Below are 22,336 nucleotides of genomic sequence, written 5' to 3' on the forward strand. Positions count from 1 at the left end.
AATGGGGTTGCAGGGCCATTCCGTGGCCCCTCTTCTCTGCTTGCGCACGTTTTGCAGGGATTGTGGTCGCTGACCGGCACAGTGATGAGGTTTGGTTAGGGACTCATGTGTATCAGAAGACCTGCACGTGGTACATGAGGCAATATGGTTTGGCCAAATTATATACTAACTTCTGATGTTGGTTTTAAATGTAGCTGAACAAGCTTTCGTGTCAGCCATGGGTGCGATGTGCAGCCATTTCTGTCTTTTTGGCTTGTGCATATTTTATGTATTCTGTCCCTTTTTTCATTGTGGCTAGCACTCGTGCTGTGTAAGACCCATGTGATCCAAATTAGCAGGAAGCACCTGTGTACATAAGGGGAGGATCTCCTAGTATTCTCCCATTCTACCTGCAGAGGAATGGAGAGAGGTAAGAGCTTGTTCACACTTGTGTTGCTTGGCGTCCACTTTTTCCGCCGGTGGCGCCTGCGGGGTTTGGGGTGCCCTTTTGGGTCTGGTCCTGTGACAATGGGGTTGCAGGGCCATTCCGTGGCCCCTCTTCTCTGCTTGCGCACGTTTTGCGGGGATTGTGGTCGCTGACCGGCACAGTGATGAGGTTTGGTTAGGGACTCATGTGTATCAGAAGACCTGCACGTGGTACATGAGGCAATATGGTTTGGCCAAATTATATACTAACTTCTGATGTTGGTTTTAAATGTAGCTGAACAAGCTTTCGTGTCAGCCATGGGTGCGATGTGCAGCCATTTCTGTCTTTTTGGCTTGTGCATATAACTACTATAATACTGCTCCTATATACAGGAATATAACTACTATAATACTGCTCCTGTATACAAGAATATACTACTATAATACTGCCCCTATATACAGGAATATAACTACTATAATACTGCTCCTATATACAAGAATATAACTACTATAATGCTGTTCCTATATGTACAGGAATATAACTTTTGCATATTTTTATATGAGTCAGTGTTTAGTCTGCCGTTATTACATTTTCCTATATTTGGAGGTCTGGGTTGATAGAGGACGTTACTGAATAATCATCGGGACCTGGTCCTGGATAAAGCCATGAACGTGATCCGAGGCGTTCACCACGGTCGACATTCCAGGTGCATTCTTGGTTGATTTGGAAATCTTATCCAGTGCGCTAAATCCTAAATTTCTAGCTCTGAGAGTCTTGAAGTCGATTGTTACTGGCAGAGACGGAGCCCGGAGATGGGATGGTTTTGTCATTAGCGCTAATTTGTGCTGCAGAGTTCGGAGCTGAAGGAATGCGGCTTCTGTCTGGTGGTCGGAGCGTGTTCTTCTGCGGTGACTCAACAGGACTTTCCAGCCATCAACTGACTGTTCGGACAGGTCTAAATCTTCCATTGGTCTTTCGTCCGTCTTGGTCACTCCTGGCCTACAAATGTTTTTGAAGAGGACATCTTAGAAATTGTCAAGGCTTTCAAAGACTTCCATGGGATCATCTTTAATTTTCGTGGGGTATTTAGGTGGATTTTATACTTTGGACATTATTGTACAGTAGTGGACAGATTCTTAGGACAAAGATTTTATTAAGGGATAGGAAGAGGTGGAACCCAAAGACTGACATAAAGTAGGACGAGTTGGATCCATCAACATCATCTCGTAATGTCAGTTCTTCCTATGATAATACAGAAACTTTGGTGGTTGCATATGTCAAGAAAAGAATTGCTGTCCTTCAGAAGGAGAATATGATCCCGGTATCCCCAACAGATAGAAGTCCACCCAGTACGCCAACGCAAGCTGGTAGGTCATACCTTCTTTGTGTAGGCAGTGTGTCACCATAAACCATTGGGCAAATACTTTGAAAGCCCAATGTGCACCATTGGCACCCGAAACCAATGGTGGTTGTATCTCACTTAGGGTTTGAGGGCCTTAGGGGATTTACCTCTTTGTGATCTGGTAGGCTTTATGTGTCATGATCGTGCCTGAAAAGACATCAGTGCCTCCCTCTGCGGTTAAGATCCGACCTCTGCGCCAAAGACGGCGCTTTTGACCTTAAGTCCGTTCCTGGTTTTATTATGTTCTTTGCTTATGTCTTCCATTATCCGGTCCATGTTTTCTCAGTTCTCCATGCACTTTCTTGCTGTGGCTCACTCACTAATTGTCTCCGCTGTGTTCTGACTAACAGCTGACCTAGCCAGTTAGCTGTCAGCACCCTGGTCTCAGTCCAGTGCCCGTGAAAGTGCCTAGTTCGCTAGTGTATCTGGATCAAGTGTTTTCCCTGCTTTGTATTTGTGGTAACTTGACTTCTGGCTTCTGACTAATCGACTACCCCTTATACACGTTTTTGTATTGCACCGCTCGACTGTTAATGACTCGGATTTCTGACCTTGCTCTCATTGTGTTTGTGTGTCTTGTTTCGTTTAGTGTTGCACTTTAGTAGATCAGGGACTGCCGTCCAGTTGTCCATTTGCCACCTATGGCATCTGAGGCAAGTAGGTAGGGACAGCGGGGCGGGTGCCAGCTTCAGGGCTCACCTGTCCTTGTGTCTCCCTGTCCCAATCCTAACATTATGTCTTTATAAAAAGTAAGATATGGTCCCGGCACTACTGCTCGGAATGTAAACAGTGGATCCACTCCGGACAACAAACGTATAGCACGGCTAGCCCTCAGTGGGGCGGTTATGTCTTCGCTCTTCAGGTGGTGCACAACCGTAGGTTCCACAATCCTCCAGCCCTGTGGGTGCATAGAAAACATGGATATAGTCAATGGTGGAAACTTGTCTTTGACCCTGGATATAGCGTCTACAGTAGCTTGGTGAGGTAGGGTATGGTTGGAGGCTCTTTCGATGAGGTCTTGATAATTTTTTAAGACTGTAAAGTTCCATGTAGCTATAGGGAGTACAGTTGCGACCAAGCCCTAAAGCCTACAGGGGACCCTCCAGCATAAACTACACATGGAAGCTGGAGGCACTAGCACAGTTCTTACATTGGAGTCTTCACATTGCCCCATTGGATGACTCCTTTCTTGTTGATTCAGGAGCCGTTAACTTCACACACATGATGAATACACAAGACGTCTGCGCTCCGCACCTGCGGCGTTGAATATGTTAATGGTAGTAGCACTACGTGGCCTATCTCCGTCTGGCAGGGAAGGTGCCCTGGCATATTAATATAGTCATCTATATGGAAATAGCCAGGGATTATTACAGCGACGCTCCGCGCTATGTACACAGCTCCGACACCTCTTGATTCTTTCCTTTCACCCTTAACTTAAAAGCCCTATTGGTTTATATTTGTTGATTTTGACTCATTTAACCCTGTGAAGGTTGCTGATCTATTGGGGAGGAGGGAAAAGAATGATTGACGCTGTTGGATCCTCATGTCCCAGCACCGGATAGGTTTATTGGGAATATAATAGGATGCAGAGGATGGGGCAGGTTTAACTAAGTGGATAATGGGAAAATGTGCGCTTATCGGCTGTCACATGGCGCGAGGTATCTTCTAGTAGCCAGATATGATGTCACCTCAGGCTGGAGCTTGTCCTGGGACAGTATGAGCAGCAGGGAATGTCAGTGTATATGAAGACAGGCTTGTGGAAAGGGGTGTGAAAAGGGCAATTCCTCTAAGCTGAAGATGCACAGCAACAAGTGAATAATTCCAGAGTCCCCCACCATGTCCTCATGTATAGTGGCTTGTGGGGTGACCATATATATATATATATATTGCCAGAGTTCTCCCATAAATAATACCAAAGTGGCCTCTATATACTGTATAGTTCCATCCATAGAGTCAACATGTCAACAAGTTGTGCCTCAGTTACCCAACGAATAATGTCTTATTATTAATGCTAGAGTGTTTCCATGCATTGTAATTATATGCTCTGATGTATAATGGTTGGCTATCTTAATGGAGAGTGTCCTATTACTACAGCGCTCTGTTATTAGTGCCAGAGTGCCTCTTTACTTCACTGACAGATTACCCTATTATTGCAGTACTAAAGTGTCACTGCCAGACTGCTCCATTATTACAGTACCAGGGTGCTCCATTATTACAGTGCCAGCGTGCTACCTTATTATAGTGCCAGGGTGCTCCATTATTACAGTACCAGGGTGCTCCATTATTACAGTGCCAGCGTGCTACCTTATTATAGTGCCAGGGTGCTCCATTATTACAGTGCCAGCATGATTCATTATTACAGTGCCAGGGTGCTCTATTATTATAGTGCCAGGGTGCTTCATTATTACAATGCCAGTGTGCTCCATTATTATAGTGCCAGGTTGCTCCATTATTACAGTGCCAGTGTGCTTCATTATTACAGTGCCAGCATGCTACCTTATTATAGTGCCAGCATGCTCCATTATTACAATGCCAGTGTGCTCCATTATTATAATGCCAGGGTGCTCCATTATTACAGTGCCAGCATGATTCATTATTACAGTGCCAGGGTGCTCTATTATTATAGTGCCAAGGTGCTTCATTATTACAGTGCCAGCGTGCTCTATTATTACAGTGCCAGCATGCTACCTTATTATAGTGCCAGCGTGCTCCATTATTACAATGCCAGTGTGCTCCATTATTATAGTGCCAGGTTGCTCCATTATTACAGTGCCAGTGTGCTCCATTATTACAGTGCCAGTGTGCTCCATTATTACAGTGCCAGGGTGCTGCATTATTATAGTGCCAGGGTGCTGCATTATTACAGTGCCCGAATACCCCATTATCCCAGTGCCAGAGTGCTACATTATTCCAGTGCCAGAGTCCATTATTATTATGGTGCCAGAGTGCTTCATTATTACAGTGCCACCATGAATAACTCCATAGGGTGCAGTTAACCAGCAGAGGACAGCAGTGCCAGCTACCAGGAAACTTGCACAATATAAAATGCAGCTTTGGTGAGGAATGGAGAAAATAGCTCTACATGGATCTCCCTGCAATATATGTAAAGTATCTGAAATGATATGCAAATTTAATGGTAAAATAAAGTTTAAAAGAACCTAACAAAACCTAGTGACGTCACCCAGACACCACAGAGCTTTTTCCCGAATTACCATAAGTACTGGTGCGGTCTACTAAATGGCGGCCCCCTCTGTGACGCAGGGTCAATCCATTTACATCCAAGCTTTAGGCTACAGACAGATATGGGAGGATTTATTCCCTCAACATATCGTACAGAAAACAGATTGGGATTGCTCTGAATTTGCATGTCATTTGCATGAATTTTACATGAAATCTTCCTTTATCTGCTAGCCGCATAAAAAGGTGTATATATATATATATATATATATATGTATGTAAGCAGACTGTAGAGTGCAAATTTACAATGCTTACACTCTATGACTTAAAGGGGAATGGTGTATGGTGGTGGTGTTTGTAAATGTTATTGAAGCACCCTGTCACCACCATATGGCGGTATTATGAGAGCTCTTTAAGGGATTCTGCATATTACCTAGTCACTATATGGTGGCAGCTGTAATTGGGGTCCCGTATCCGAGACCCCCACAGATCTGCAGTCTATAGAAAGTAAAGCTTGATGTTCAGTTGCTCATCTCTGTGTTTATCTGGTCTCATCTGGTGGGAGATTACAAGATTCTCTATGCGTGTTCATGGTTGTTTATACAGATTTCCTTGAAGAAATTCAATTATCCGCAAAGTCAATGTAGGCTTCACGCATTATTAAAAGCCATTGCAGTACTACCTTTGACCAGCGGGAGCAGCAGAGTGATATCCATTATATCCATCCTGCTACAAGAATGGCACCAGAATTCTTTGCTTTTTTTTTTCTTGTATGCTAAAATGGAGGGTTACCCTTCAAGCAGGGTATCCTTAAAAAAATCCCTGCAAAGAAGCTAATTTCCAGAAAGAAAAGAACTTTCTACCTGCTGATGCCACTGTCATTCAGTAGGTGTCACTATAAAGCAGTTTCTCTCTCCTACTTTGCATACCTCTTTCCCATGAAGCACTGCACGGTTTGTAAGATTTCATATACCAGTCTGGTGGTCTCCTCAAGGAGACACATTACTCCCCTAGTCCCACTTTAAAAAGTTCTAGAAAGTGGACTCTTCAAACTTTGGAGTAAATCTGCTTGTCCTGTGCTGTCACCGGAAAGGCTCTTCTGTATACATCTCATTTCTTCTGCACACTGTTCCTCGCCAGGAAGAAATTGTAACTCATCAAGTCCGAGAGCTTTCTGTTTTATAGCCCAGCCAGCCATTAGACACAGGACTCACCATCCCCAGCATGAAGAACGAGAGTCAATCAATCCAGGGCAAAGGTCTTCATTGTTTATTTTCACTTGTTTGGACTTGACAGATTTTTCTGAGAACAACATATACGTAAACTTTTTATTAAAAACAGAAAGGTTTCTAAACGTTTTGTGTTTTATTTCAGAGGTGGATCATGGGAGAACTGAAAACTGCCTATGAAGAGTGCCAGAGTGCCCCATTATTAGAGGAAGTGTGCTCCAATGAATAGAGACAGAATACCCCATTACTAGAGGAGGAGTGCTCCAATAAGACAGAATACCCCATTATGTAGTGTCCCACTATGTGTTTTCTTTCACTTCTCACGCTCTAGTGTGACAGGTTAGGAGAGGAGGCCGCTGTTTCTTATTCCAACCACTAGATGTCACACTCTCACAGCACAGCTGCAGCTAACACTAGGTCTAGCTACACATACAGTCCAGCCAGGTCGTGTATATAGTTTGTTCCTGCAGCTACAGTAGTTACCCAAACACTATGGGTTGGTAGACTAGATCCCCTGGAAAGGGAGTCTCCTGTCTTGCCTATGCAGTGGATTTACTCTATAGCACAGGCCAGTAGACCACCTTAGAGAAAGGGACGGACACTTTAAGACTGGTCCTGCAGTAGAGCACAGTGCCAGCAAGTCGTTCTCTACTGACTGACAATTATCTTTGTAGGAAGCATTCTGCAAGCCAGCTCCACCCAGAGCAGAGACCTGGGACTTGTACTACCCCATTAGAACGGAAACCCGACACTGTGGGACAGAAGGTGGTAAGATGAGATAACTTGGACTCATCCATACATGACATATGCGAGGACTTCTTCAAACACAAGTAGCCTCCAAAACACCAGAACCCACCAGCAGGCCCAACATCAGTTACAGCAACCCTGGCCACGGCACATAGTGCTCCAATGAATAGAGACAGAGTGCCCCATTACTAAAGGAAGAGTGCTCCAATGAATAGAAGCAGAGTGCTCCATCACAAGAGGCAGAGTGCTCCAATGAATAGAGACAGAGTGCCCCATTACTAAATGAAGAGTGCTCCAATGAATAGAAGCAAAGTGCTCCATCACTAGAGGTAGAGTGCTCCTATAAATAGAGACAGAATACCCCATTGCTAGAGGCAGAGTGCTCCAATGAATAGAGACAGAGTGCCCCATTACTAAATGAAGAGTGCTCCAATGAATAGAAGCAAAGTGCTCCATCACTAGAGGTAGAGTGCTCCTATAAATAGAGACAGAATACCCCATTGCTAGAGGCAGAGTGCTCCAATGAATAGACGCATCTATCATCTATCTATCTGTCTCGTATCTATTGTATTTCCCCCATTGTAGTTTCCCTCGCTGGTTACACCTAATAATGGATTACTTTTCTTTGTCATGTCATGTCTTGCTCACTGTGCTTGCTGACAAGTGGTTGAAAATAAGTGGAGTTTAAAAAAGGAGTTGAAAGAAGGAGTTACAAGTTCTGGTAAGTGCTAAATCTCTTTCTTTTTCACTGTTTTTGTTGCACTGAGGATGATGGCTAGCAGGATGGAAGGATTCATTCAGTGCGCAGTCTGCTGCATGTACGCACAACTGGAGCAGGTGTTCCAGGGTGAGTACCGCTGTGACAGATGTGAGCATGTTGCCCATCTAGAAGCTCGAGTTAGAGATCTGGAGAAGCATATTGCAACACTGAGGGAACTTGGCCACCTTGAGAGGGAACTTCGGCTCACTGAGCAGGAAGTTAGTGGGTTAGAGATGGAGGGTGGTGATATAGATCAGGAGGCCCAAGTAAGTAGCTGGGTTAATGTAGTTAGAGGGACCAGTAAGGGATCCAAGAAAAGGAAGGCCACTTCTCCTACTATATGCCCAAGCAAAATTGCCAAGTTAGGTGATGATGCTAGGGCATCCGTGTCAGAAATGGCAGCTCTAGTGGAACCTGTTCTCCCTAACAGCCGGGGGAACAGTCCAACTAGTAGTGGGCGGGATGGTATTGTAGGTAGGCCTAGACAGCTAGTGGTTGTAGGGGATTCTATAATCAGGAAGACGGATAGAATAATTTGTCGCCAAGACCGCCTCAACCGAATGGTTTGCTGTCTCCCTGGTGCCAGGGTTCGGCATGTGGTGGAAAGGGTGGATAAATTACTTGGGGGGGCTGGGGATGACCCAGCTGTCGTGGTCCATGTGGGAACCAATGACAGGATACAAGGTAGGTGGAGGTCTATTAAAAATAATTTTAGAGAACTAGGTGCTAAGTTGAAGGGAAGGACCTCCAAGGTGGTATTCTCTGGAATACTGCCTGTGCCATGCGCATCGCAGGAAAGACAGCGGGAGCTTAGGGAGTTAAATGCATGGCTCAAGTCATGGTGTAGAGGAGAAGGGTTTGGGTTTTTAGAGCACTGGGCTGACTTTTCATTGGGGTACAATCTGTTTTCCGCAGATAATTTGCACCTTAATGGAAGGGGGTCCGCTGTGCTGGGGGAGAGAATCCTAGAAGGGGTGGAGGGGTTTTTAAACTAGGGATGTGGAGGGAGGACAATGTAGTATGTAATGTAGTGGCAGATAGGTTAAAGAGGGGACAGAACAATGAGGAGGGAGGAGAAGGGTCCTGTGGGGGGAGGATAAGAGCAGTGGATAGGGAGATCCATATGTTGCGGATGAACAGTGAGGATGATTGTAGCCACAGCACAGTAATAAATCCCATTTCTTATAATGAAGCGGTTAAACTCGATGGTAATATAAAGTGTATGGTTACTAATGCCAGAAGTCTAGCCAGCAAGATGGGGGAGCTAGAGGCCTTGGTTCTGGAGGAGTCCATTGATGTGGTTGGTGTGACTGAGACATGGCTGGACTCCTCACATGACTGGGCTGTCAATATTCAGGGATTTACGTTGTTCAGAAGGGACCGGGTGGGCAGAAGGGGAGGAGGAGTATGTCTGTATGTCAGAAATGATATTAAAGTGAGTGTAATAGATGCAATAGTGGGAGATGACTGTGATGATGTGGAAGCATTGTGGGTAGAACTACAGAAGGAGGAAAAGAGGGAAAAAATTATTCTTGGTGTAATCTATAGACCCCCCAACATTACTGAGGAGGTAGATGGCCAGTTGAATAGACAAATAGAGCGGGCTGCCCGGGAGGGAACAGTAGTGATAATGGGGGACCTCAACTACCCAGATATAGATTGGGGTCACGGTTCAGCTAAAACCACAAAGGGGAGGGAATTTCTTAACCTCCTGCAGGATAATTTTCTGGGCCAGTTTGTGGAGGAGCCAACTAGAAGTGATGCCTTGTTGGATCTGGTTATTTCTAACAACGCTGAGCTGGTTGGGGATGTCACTGTCCATGAACACCTGGGTAATAGTGACCACAATATAGTGACTTTTAGCTTAAAGTGTAGAAAAGAAAAGCATGTTGGGAGGGCAAAAACTCTTAATTTTAAAAGGGCCAATTTTCCTGGGTTAAGGGCAGAACTTCAGGGCATAGACTGGGAGCGGCTGCTGTCACATACGGATACAGCTAATAAATGGGAAATCTTCAAATCCACATTAAATAACTGTACTGCCAAATATATTCCTATGGGTAACAAATATAAACGGTTAAAATCCAATCCCACATGGCTTACAACCGAGGTTAGAAGGGCTATAAATGAGAAAAAAGGGGCATTCAAAAAATATAAATCAGAGGGGTCAGCTGTAGCATTTAAACATTACAAAGAAGTCAACAAAACCTGTAAAAATGTAATAAAAGCAGCAAAAATTCACAATGAAAGGCAGGTAGCTATAGATAGCAAAAGAAACCCCAAAAAATTCTTCAAATATATTAATGCAAAAAAACCAAGGTCAGAGCATGTAGGACCCCTAAATAATGGCGACGGGGAATTAATAACTGGGGATCAGGAGAAAGCTGAGTTACTTAATGGGTTCTTCAGTTCTGTATATACAAAAGAGGATGGAGCTGTGGTGGGTGGGGCCAGTACTGAGGTGGGTGGGGCCAGTGCTGCTAACACATGTAATGTACTGAACTGGTTTACTATAGATATGGTCCAAGATAAATTAAACAAACTCAATGTAACCAAAGCTCCAGGGCCTGATGGATTGCACCCCAGAGTTCTTAGGGAACTCAGTTCTGTAATTTCACTTCCCTTGTATGAAATATTCCGTGATTCTTTGCTTACTGGTATTGTGCCGAGGGACTGGCGTAAGGCAAATGTAATGCCGATCTTCAAAAAGGGCTCTCGAACTTCCCCAGGTAACTATAGACCCGTAAGCTTAACGTCCATTGTGGGGAAACTATTTGAGGGGCTTATAAGGGACTACATCCAGGAATATGTGGTGGCTAATAGTATTATAAGTGATAACCAGCATGGTTTTACTAAGGACAGAAGCTGTCAAACCAACCTAATATGTTTCTATGAAGAGGTAAGTAGAAGCCTGGATGGCGGCGCGGCTGTGGATATAGTGTACCTGGATTTTGCAAAAGCGTTTGACACAGTTCCTCATGGACGTCTGATGGGTAAGTTAAAGTCTATTGGTTTGGAAAATTTAATGTGTAACTGGATTGAAAACTGGCTTAATAATCGTACCCAGAGAGTGGTGGTCAATGATTCCTACTCCGAATGGTCCCCGGTAATAAGTGGTGTACCCCAAGGGTCAGTACTGGGCCCTCTTCTGTTTAACTTGTTTATTAATGATATTGAGAATGGAATTAACAGCAATGTTTCTATCTTTGCAGATGACACCAAGCTTTGTAGTACAGTACAGTCTATGGAGGATGTGCAGATGTTACAGGATGACTTAGAGACACTGAGTGTTTGGGCGTCCACTTGGCAAATGAGGTTCAATGTGGATAAATGTAAAGTTATGCACCTGGGTACTAATAACCCACATGCATCATATGTCCTGGGGGGAGTTATTCTGGGAGAGTCACTGATGGAGAAGGATCTGGGTGTACTTGTAGATAATAAACTACAGAATAGCACACAATGTCAGTCAGCTGCTTCTAAGGCCAGCAGGATATTGTCATGCATTAAAACAGGCATGGACTCTCGGGACAGGGATATAATATTACCGCTTTATAAAGCTTTGGTGCGGCCTCATCTGGAGTATGCTGTCCAGTTTTGGAACCCGATTCATAAAAAGGATGTTCTAGAGCTGGAGAGGGTACAAAGACGGGCAACTAAACTAATAAGGGGAATGGAGCATCTTAGTTATGAGGAGAGATTAAAAGAATTACATTTGTTTAGTCTGGAGAAGAGACGTTTAAGGGGAGATATGATTAACTTATTTAAATATATAAATGGCCCCTACAAGAGATATGGGGAAAAGATGTTCCAGGTAAAACCCCCTCAAAGGACAAGAGGGCTCTGCCTCCGCCTGGAGAAAAAAAGGTTCAATCTCCGGAGGCGACAAGCCTTCTTTACCATGAGAACTGTGAATCTGTGGAACAGTCTACCACAGGATCTGGTCACAGCAAAAACAGTAGAGGGCTTCAAAACCGGCCTAGACAAGTTCTTAGAGCAAAATAATATAAATGCATATGTATAGAAGCTATCACCCCTCCCCCTTCCCTGTATCCATCCCCTCCTTGGTTGAACTTGATGGACATGTGTCTTTTTTCAACCGTATTAACTATATGTAAATAACTATATGGTGCAAAAAACTCCAGAATGTTCTGTGATAGATAAAAAGGAAAAGGACGTAGAATGAATGTAAACTGTAGAGACATCAAGCGTCAGCCTGACAGGTGCACACGTCCATTAGACACATCTCTATTCTCTGTCACCCTCCACCCTGTGTCTTTTCTGACCGCAGATCTCGCTCCCTATCCTGTTAATAATCGGATTCTATGGCAGCCGCCACATCTAACAATCTCACACATGTGCCCCCTGTAGTTAGCCTCATGCTGGGAACATCACAAGCCCAATCTGCCCCTCCACCCCCACCGAGTGCAAGAAATCCTGTAAATTAGCCTTAAGAGAAAACTCAGGGAGAATGGGAGATCCTGATGGGCGATACCAGAGACGTCTCACCCAATTATCCGCTATTCACCAGGTCACAGACCACAGCCAATTACAAGCAGAGAAAGAAATACAAGATGTAGCAGAGCTGAGTTTGTCATTTGGCACGGGGCCCAAAGTACAGCTGCTCTGTTGCACAAAGATCTCCTGATTATCATTAGTATCACAGACCTTGATAAATATTGCACATTTTTTGAATTTTTTATCCTTTGGCTTAAAAAAAAAAAAAAACTAACTGGAGTAATGCTGCGCAACCATTTTTGCGCAAAATAAAAAAAATCTGGCTACAAAAGGCTAATATAAACCATGCTCCGACCACGCCCCCTTGATATGAAAAATAAATAAAAAAGGCAATAAAAAAATGCTCAAGGTAGCGCAAACGGCTTGATAAATGCTACGCAAAAACAACTTTTGCGCCAAAATAATGGCACAAAGAGAACGATACATATGCCCCTATGTGTGGTTCAGGGGTGTATTCTCCATGGTCCAGAGAGTGTCCTATAAAGAGAGTGCCCCTATTACCAATGCCCCATAAAGAGAGTGCCCCTACTTACAGTGCCCCATCAAGAGAGTGTCCCTATTTACAGTGCCCCATCAAGAGAGTGCCCCTATTACCAATGCCCCATAAAGAGAGTGCCCCAACTTACAGTGCCCAATCAAGAGAGTGTCTGTACTTACAGTGCCCCATCAAGAGATTGCCCCTATTACCAATGCTCCATAAAGAGAGTGCCCCTACTTACAGTGCCCCATCAAGAGACTGCCCCAACTTACACTGCCACATTAAGAGAGTGCCCCTACTTACAGTGCCCCATCAAGAGACTGCCCCAACTTACACTGCCACATTAAGAGAGTGCCCCTACTTACAGTGCCCCATCAAGAGAGTGTCTCTATTTACAGTGCCCCATCAAGAGAGTGGCCCTATTTACATTAACCCATTAAGAGAGTGCCCCTAGTTACAGTGCCATATCAGGAAAGTGTCCCTATTTTCACTGGCCCATGAAGACAGTGTCCCAATTTACAGTACCCCATCTAGAGAGTGCCTCATCATAAGAGGGCCTTTATTTACAATGCTCCATTACGAGAGTGCTCTTATTTGTATTGCCCCATGAAAAGAGTGACCCTGTTTAACATACCCTATCGAGAGAGTGACCCTATTTACAGTACACTACTAAAAGAGTGCCCCTATTTACAGTACCCCGTTAAGAGAGTACCTCTATTTACAGTGCCAAATTAAAAGAGTGATCCTATTTATATTGCCCCATTAAGAGAGTGCCCCTGTTTACAGTTCTCCATTAAGAGTGTTCCCTAGCCAAAGTGTGCCCCCCATACACAGTGCCCCCAGTCAGTTAGTGTGTCCAATTCCTGCTAATTTTCACTAATCTCCGGTCATCATGCATTCTGTAAAGTCATTTTGTAAGTACAGAATACGTTCTGTGGAGTTAATGGAAAACCATAGAGTGTAGTTTATTGGGACAGATGGGGCCTATGACCTGAATGCGGTTGTTCTTAGCTTACATATATGTCAGTGTCTTTACATTATATACAGGGATAATGTGATTTATGGGCCTAATCAACCGCTGACCTTGGAAGGTACTTGATCCTACATAAGAGGGTCATCGCCTAGATGGGCGACTCAGTGTATGGTGAACTAATCCCATAGTACAGAACCTGTGGCCCTCCATCACGTAGACACATCTGCGCCTTTGTTCTTACCTTACATTGATGGATAAGAGGTTTGCCCCTGTGTCTCCTCCTTACCTTATGCTAATGAGACTTAAGACCCCCAAGAGACCTGGAAACCTACTAACAATGAAGCCGCAGCTGCAATTTTTAAGTCACAGCGCCCTCTAGTGTGACTTACTAGTGTCACCATTAAGCTTCTGTGCCTTATCTGAGAACTGCAAACATCAAGACTTCAAGACACCATGCCTCTGTATGTGATGAAATATTCTATAGTCATAGTAAGTCTGATCTGTCATCTTTTAAAGGGGAATCCCACAAGACTTCAGACTCATCTGTATAATAACAGATGTCGAGGGCGCAGAAAGGGTTAATGCTGGAAAGCACACACCGCAGCCGCCAAGCTCTTCATTACGAGCTGAAGACTGATGTTTAGCTGCAAGCTGGGGCCCATTTGTCGCCATATTTAATCTCAAATGGGGTAAATTGGTCGCGTAATTACTGGACGGAGATTGAGATTGGGAAACATTGTCATCGGGATTTAGAGCAGCACAGATGACATCTTCTCCAGGAAGACAGAGAGAGAAATACGTACAAGGGCCCATGGGGATTGGGTTGTTGTTGACGTCTACTCTATCCAGTGTACAGACAGGCCTCACGGTTAATCTGGTCCTATTCCTGCACTTGGGACCTCCAAAGCTTTGAGCTCCTTCTATAAATCTATAGGTAAACACAACACAACAACCTCTCCCATACTCAGCTCTGCTACATCCTGTGCTCATCCTGAATTGGGAACAGTGTTATCTTATGCAAACATGCAAAGACTACATTAATCCCAGACCTAAAGCCTACGGATCATTTGCCATAATCCCATCTGCATTAAACACATTGACTTTTCGGCTTTCTCTGCAGGTGTGTGACCCCCTCGGGCGGCTCTGCTTCATCTTCATATAAAAGGCTTTTACCGCACCGAGTATCTGATGGAAACGGAATACACTGAATGCATTAACAGATTTACATGTCACATCTAGACCTTCTGTCTATTAGTGAACGATATCGACTGAAACCTCAAAGGCGGCCATTTTGTAAGTTCACGGGTCGCCCTGCTCAGTCATTTCTCATTTCCTTGCTCTCCTTCAAAAAGAACAGATTCTGGGTGACAAACGATAGAGGCCTCCATTATGTTTTCTCATAGATTCTAAATGACATATCTTATGTGCACTATATGGCACTATTAAGTCAGAACAGTTATGAACTATAACATTCTATGGCACATCCCTGTCCAATACCTAATAAGGCCCCTGGGTCGGTCTCTTTTAGGTATCTTCCAGTGGGCACTGCCATTAGGTAGCTGCCCCCAATTAGTAAGATACTGTATGTGTCCCCAGAGGGTACATAGGTGCCTTTACCATTATGCAGTTGCTCCCCTATAGCTACCAGCTATAATACCGTGATGCATTTGTGGTGCCACAGGGTGCTGTGTCATGGCACCTTAGTTAGTCACTCCCTCAGGTTCATACAAGTGGGAGATGTACTGTTGTGTTTTCCCCACTAGGTGTCACTACTGTTTTATCTTGTACTATGCACTGTGGAAGAAGAAGAAAGGTCAATTGTTTTGTGTCACGTGTTATGTGTTGACCAGTCACAGGTGCGAGTTCTTCTCTGTCCTATCCTGTCTTCACTCTCACACACACTCAGCTCCACCACTCACAGGAGGGTTAACGCTGCATGTATGGGACTCTGCCCTTTTAACCCCTGCACCGTTGTTCGAAAGCCTGCCTGCCTGCCCGCAGCCCCGGCCCCCCGTCTGGCCGCACCGCAAGCCGCCCCGAGCATACATTACCAGTTCGGTGCCGCGGCTTGATTCAGGCTCACGGCTCCCCTCGCTCCTCTTCAGCCAATCAGGGCTGCCGTGCACTGATTGGCTGAAGAGGAGTGAAGGGAGCCGGGAGCTTCACACAGCCGCGGCACCGAACTGGTAATGTATGCTCGGGGCGGCCGAACGGGGGGCTGGGGCTGCGGGCAGGCATGCTTTCGGCCGGCGGCGTAGGGGTTAAAGGGGCCGAGTCCCATACACGCAGCGGTAGGTAGGTGTGAACGTACCCTAACAGTGTCATCTACACATCCTCCATAACAGTGTCATCTACACATCCCCCATAACAGTGTCATCTACACATCCCCCATAACTGTGTCATCTACACATCCCCCATAACTGTGTCATCTACACATCCCCCATAACTGTGTCATCTACACATCCCCCATAACAGTGTCATCTACACATCCACCATAACAGTGTCATCTACAGATCCCCCATAACAGTGTCATCTACACATCCCCCATAACAGTGTCATCTACACATCCACCATAACTGTGTCATCTACACATCCCCCATAACAGTGTCATCTACACATCCACCATAACAGTGTCATCTACAGATCCCCCATAACAGTGTCATCTACACATCCCCCATAACAGTGTCATCTACAGATCCTCCATAAGTGTCATTTACAGATCCCCCATAACAGTGTCATCTACAGATCCTCCATAACAGTGTTCTCTACACATCCCCCATAACAGTGTCCGCTACACATCCCCCATAACAGTGTCATCTACACATCCCCCATAACAATGTCATCTACAGATCCCCCATAAGTGTCATCTACAGATCCCCCATAACAGTGTCATCTACACATCCCCCATAACAGTGTCATCTACAGATCCTCCATAACAGTGTCATCTACACATCCCCCATACAGTGTCATCTACAGATCCTTCATAACATTGTCATCTACAGATCCCCCATAACAGTGTCATCTACAGATCCCTCATAACATTGTCATCTACAGATCCCCCATAACAGTGTCATCTACAGATCCCTCATAACATTGTCATCTACAGATCCCCCATAACGATGTCATCTACAGATCCCCCATAATAGTGTCATCTACACATCCCCTATAACAGTGTCATCTACAGATCCCCCATAACACTGCTGTGTCATAGGAGCCATGTGCCCCTGCACTGCTTGTTCCTAGGCATATCAGTCAGCACTGAGGGTTTTGGGTCTCTAATGCTTTCTTATGTACAATGCAGTATTACTATTTCACCACAAGATGTCACTAACAAATATTGTTTTATAGCAGCCAGCACATTGACGGCAATAGGGGGTTAATGTTATGCATATTATATTGTATGTGGAAGTGTGTGATTGCCAGCCACATCCCACTCTCTCAGCCTATCAGGGTCCTGTTCCAGAATGTTCTACCCTATGGAATGTTGAGTCATCACAGAATATTCTCCACCAATAGGGAACCAGCCCAGCCTTACCTTATAAGTATCTGGTGGGGGTCAGAGTAAGGCTAGGTTCACACTGCATTTTTGCAATCCGTTTTTCCAAAAACGGATGGAGAAAACGGATGCATTTGTGTGCATCCGTTTCGATCCGTTTTTCCATTGACTTTCATTGTAAAAAAAGGATCAAAACTGATCCGTTTTTTTTTTACGGACACAAAACGTAGCTGACACGACTTTTGTGTCTGTTGACAGATCAAAACAGAGCTGTTTTTTTTAACAGACACAAAAGTCGTGTCAGCTACGTTTTGTGTCCGTAAAAAAAAAACGGATCAGTTTTGATCCTTTTTTTACAATGAAAGTCAATGGAAAAACGGATCAAAACGGATGCACACATAAACGGATTGCAAAAGCGGAGTGTGAACCTAGCCTTAGTCTTAGTTGTTCCCGAGTAGTCTACACTGCAGTTGTACCAGAGAGAGTTCCTTCCAGGGCCTGGCCTATGACCAGGTGCCCGAGTGCCTAAAGACAGTTTCTTTCTTCAAATATCTACTTCTAAGATTATGGCCTGCTAAACCCTAACAGGGCAACTATCACTGAAGGGGAACCCAAACCTGTCTGTGTCTAGGGCGACTATCCTTTCGTCAGGGACTCCTTCAGCTACATAGGACAACCCCAGCATGTTGGTTAAAGGCAACACACACACTGATTTTTTTCAAATCTACTGGTTTCAGAAAAGTTATATACATTTGTAAATTACTTCTATTTAAAAATCTCCAGTCTTCCAGTACTTGTCAGCTGCTGTATGTCCTGCAGGAAGTGGTGTACTCTTTCCAGCCTGACACAGTGCTCTCTGCTGCCACCTCTGTCCATGTCAGGAACTGACCACAGCAGCAGCAAATCCCCATAGAAAACCTCATCTGCTCTGGACAGAGGTGGCAGCAGAGAGCACCGTGTCAGACTGGGAACTGCAGGACATACAGCAGCTGATAAGTACCGGAAGACTTTAGATTTTTTTAATAGAAGTAAATTACAAATCTCTGGAACTTTATGGCACCAGTTGAATTGAATTTTTTTTTGTGAACTACCCCTTTAAGGGTGGTATTGTGGTACATCTCCCTATGCTCAGCTGATGGTAGTTATGGTGGAGCCGGGTGAAACAGTTCATGGCCGGTTGAGCATTGGCCGGCTGTGCTGCACTATGACTCCTTTATGTTCTTGTACCGTACACAGATGTCACACCACTTCCATTCATAAATGGGAATAAATGGATGAATGGAATACGGTACAGTGCACGGCCTCGGCTCGGCCTCCACCCTTGCATTCTCCCCTTTATTCCCATTCACGTTTCTAAACATGGAAGACAAGAAGGAAACGGTGCGAGTATAGGAATGAATGGAAGCGATGACATCTGTGTACGAGAACATAAAGGAGTGCGTACAGCACAAGGAGGTGATGTATACAAGTGCACATCACCTCTCTGTAGCTCGATATGACGGTATACAGTGCACAAGCTAATTACTTCTATTATCTACCGACACACACAGCCACAAACATATGGCCATTGATTCGCTCGGTGATGTATGCGATACACCGTAACAAAACCCGAGGCTATTGATCTGCACTCTGCATAGACAGAACTATGGAGAGAACACATATATTCATGGAGATTGTCAATTCTGAGAGCCAGCTGTGTCCTGGGCTTTATCATACCTTGCGTAAACCTTCACCTTCACAGGATAAACCTGCCATATAATTGACACACAAAGGACGTTAATGGGACCACAAGGATCAATGGAGGGATCGCAACGCCTCGTCCTTCCGTCATTAGGCTCAGATCAATGTTTGTTAGTGCACAACTTATATCTGTCATCTGGCTATGGGAATCCTATGGCGGTTTGCGGGTCTTTCATGGCCTCTATTATCATCAATGGACTTCCCAGATATTCACTCTGGACTATCAAAGGAAGCCGTAGTCCTGATACCCCCAGGGCTGAACATGTCATTCATCAAAGCTGAGCCAATTACTATGCAAATGACCAAGTATCACCGATTTCCTATTGCAGAAGACGTAGCGAAGGTACGGAAACCTAGAGGAATCCTATACCAGATATCCCAGGGCACCAGATGTAAAGAGCGGGCTATGAGGCTGAAAATCATTTATGTAAAGATTTACCATATGGTCATTGATCCGGTCAAAAATTACTTCTATGACAAGTTGTACATTGATGGATCTTTAATTGTCTTTAACCTTTGTGCTGCTGGTGGTCTGTGTCTGTCACTTGTGATGTTTTATGTTATCACTTATTCCAAGTACTACTGTAATACTGCTCCTATATACAAGTATATAACTACTATAATACTGCCCCTATATACAAGACTATAACTATTATAATACTGCTCCTATATACAAGAATATAACTACTATAATACTGCTCCTATATACAGGAATATAACTACTATAATACTGCTCCTATATACAGGAATATAACTACTATAATACTGCTCCTATATACAAGAATATAACTACTATAATACTGCCTCCTATATACAAGAATATAACTACTATAATACTGCTCCTATATACAAGAATATAACTACTATAATACTGCTCCTATATACAAGAATATAACTACTATAATACTGCTCCTATATACATGAATATAACTACTATAATACTGCTCCTATATACATGAATATAACTACTATAATACACGAACTGGAGAGAATGGAACTTCTGCACATCCTATCTATGGCTGATACTATTGCCGCTAGGCCTATATTAAAAATCAACACCAGAGTGTCTGTATATGAATTGATCAAGCCATATTGGGATGTGCAGCCGTTCCATTCTCTCCAGTTCGTATAACTACTATAATACTGCCCCCTATATACAAGAATATAACTACTATAATACTGCTCCCTATATACAGAGATATAACTACTATAATACTGCTCCTATATACAAGAATATAACTACTATAATACTGCTCCTATATACAAGAATATAACTACTATAATACTGCTCCTATATACAGGAATATAACTACTATAATACTGCTCCTATATACAAGAATATAACTACTTTAATACTGCTTCTATATACAGGAGTATAACTACTATAATGCACAGTAGACGCTGACAGTAGACCCCGCTAGGATGAAGGAGAGTATGGCAGTCGTGTAAAGGTGGTGCTCCCACTAAGTAACAACCAGCGATCTAATGAATATGAAAGATAAAGAATGGGGCACTCACCAAATCTTCTGGCTTATTTCACTTTATTCCAAACATCCAAAGAAAGAGAGGACAGGTGTACTAGTGGGCGCGCTCTCCTGGAACAGCCGTTTCACGCCCACTGGTGCTTCTTCCTGTCGGGGAGTGACCTGACCGCACAGTGCAAAGTGAAAACACAATAACATTGTAACACAAAATAAATAAAAACACAGTCACATTCTCAGTTTGCACTGTGATATATATACACTAGTGGTCTGTTCCGGGACTGCGTCCATAATAGTCCATCTGTCCTCCCTTCCTTTGGATGTTTGGAATAAAGTGAAACAAGCCAGAAGATTTGGTTAGTGCCCTATTCTTTATCATTTATATTCATAACTACTATAATACTGCCCCCAATGTGTATATGATATGATTAGGCATTGGCAATACATTGGTTAACTATAACCCCCCACATAGCTCTGATGACACATCTAATGAATACATATGACTGCCCTGCGCTCTTGCACACTGTGTATACAATCATTAGCTTTGGGTATTTAACAGAATCCTATTACAGGCTTCACTAAAGATAATTCTTCACCTTGTTATATTAATAGTGACATGCGCCACGCTAGATAAATTGTGTTTTATCGATTGTCTTGACTATCACTGTGAACTGGCCTGGAGTTTAATAAACCTGGGGAAATCTATCTATCTCCTATCTATCTATCTATCTATCTATCTATCTATCTATCTATCTATCTATCTATCTATCTATCTATCTCCTATCTATCTCTATCTATCTATCATCTATCTATCTATCTATCTATCTATCTATCTATCTATCTATCTATCTCCTATCTATCTATCTATCTATCTATCTATCTATCTATCTATCTCTTTCCTATCTATCTATCTATCTATCTATCTATCTATCTATCTATCTCTTTCCTATGTATCTATCTATCTATCTTCCCATTAGTCATCTGATTTTCTACATCTTGATCTCTCCTCTACCATGATCAGCCATGTGGGTCTTCACTGATGCGTTCTTCCCATCATATCACACATTTATCATACAATATACGTGCGGTATAACCCCATTCTTTCTATAGACCCAGAGAGATAGACTTTGCTTAGTGATCCATAACGTTATTACAACCATTACTGACAATGACAGATGATCGATCTTCACCAAACCTTAAGAGTTCTTTCTCCAAAGATCTTGACCCCATCCCCACGTGAAAACACACCAGTCCCTGCTCCACCTCCTACAAAGGTGTCTATTAAAATTAGCCGCCAATATAGAAATTACTTCTAGGCAATTAACCAGGGGTAGGAATGAGGTGACCAGGTGGTGGAGTCTGTCATCCATAAAATGAATGAAATCATGACCTCGAATTGACTCGAAAGCCTTCACCTTGCAGGAGGACCTTTACCTGTTTCTTACCGCTCATCCATCTAGCATGTTATTTCTTGATGTTGGAGGACTGTGCTCAACAAGATGTCATCGTGAATTGTTTCCGAGCTATTAACGAGGGGAAGGATTGATTGGGTTACCCGGAGATCTTACGAGTCAGTGCATGCACGGTGGAGAGTCTTGTAATCAGCCGGAATTTACCGCTAATGCAATTAAGGATTGATTCATAATTATCGCCATCCAACTGAAATTAATGTGATTCTAAGCATGGTTCATGGTACCTACATGGGCAAACCACTGGAAACGCGATGGGATTTTTAGAACCACGCGGGCCTACTTTTTATTAACTCTAGATGCTACCACCCCAGGGCTTGACTGACATTGTCTTTAAAATTGATGATTTCACCCAAAATAATTATTTGTTGGGTAGAAGTTAATTTTAGCCGAATGTGTTTGAAAATTCTGGCCGATAGTTGCCTAAAAACATTTCTTCAAAGATCTTTCATCCATGAACAAT

The sequence above is a fragment of the Dendropsophus ebraccatus genome, chromosome 14 (assembly GCF_027789765.1).
Source record: "Dendropsophus ebraccatus isolate aDenEbr1 chromosome 14, aDenEbr1.pat, whole genome shotgun sequence".
NCBI classification, from domain to species: domain Eukaryota; kingdom Metazoa; phylum Chordata; class Amphibia; order Anura; family Hylidae; genus Dendropsophus; species Dendropsophus ebraccatus.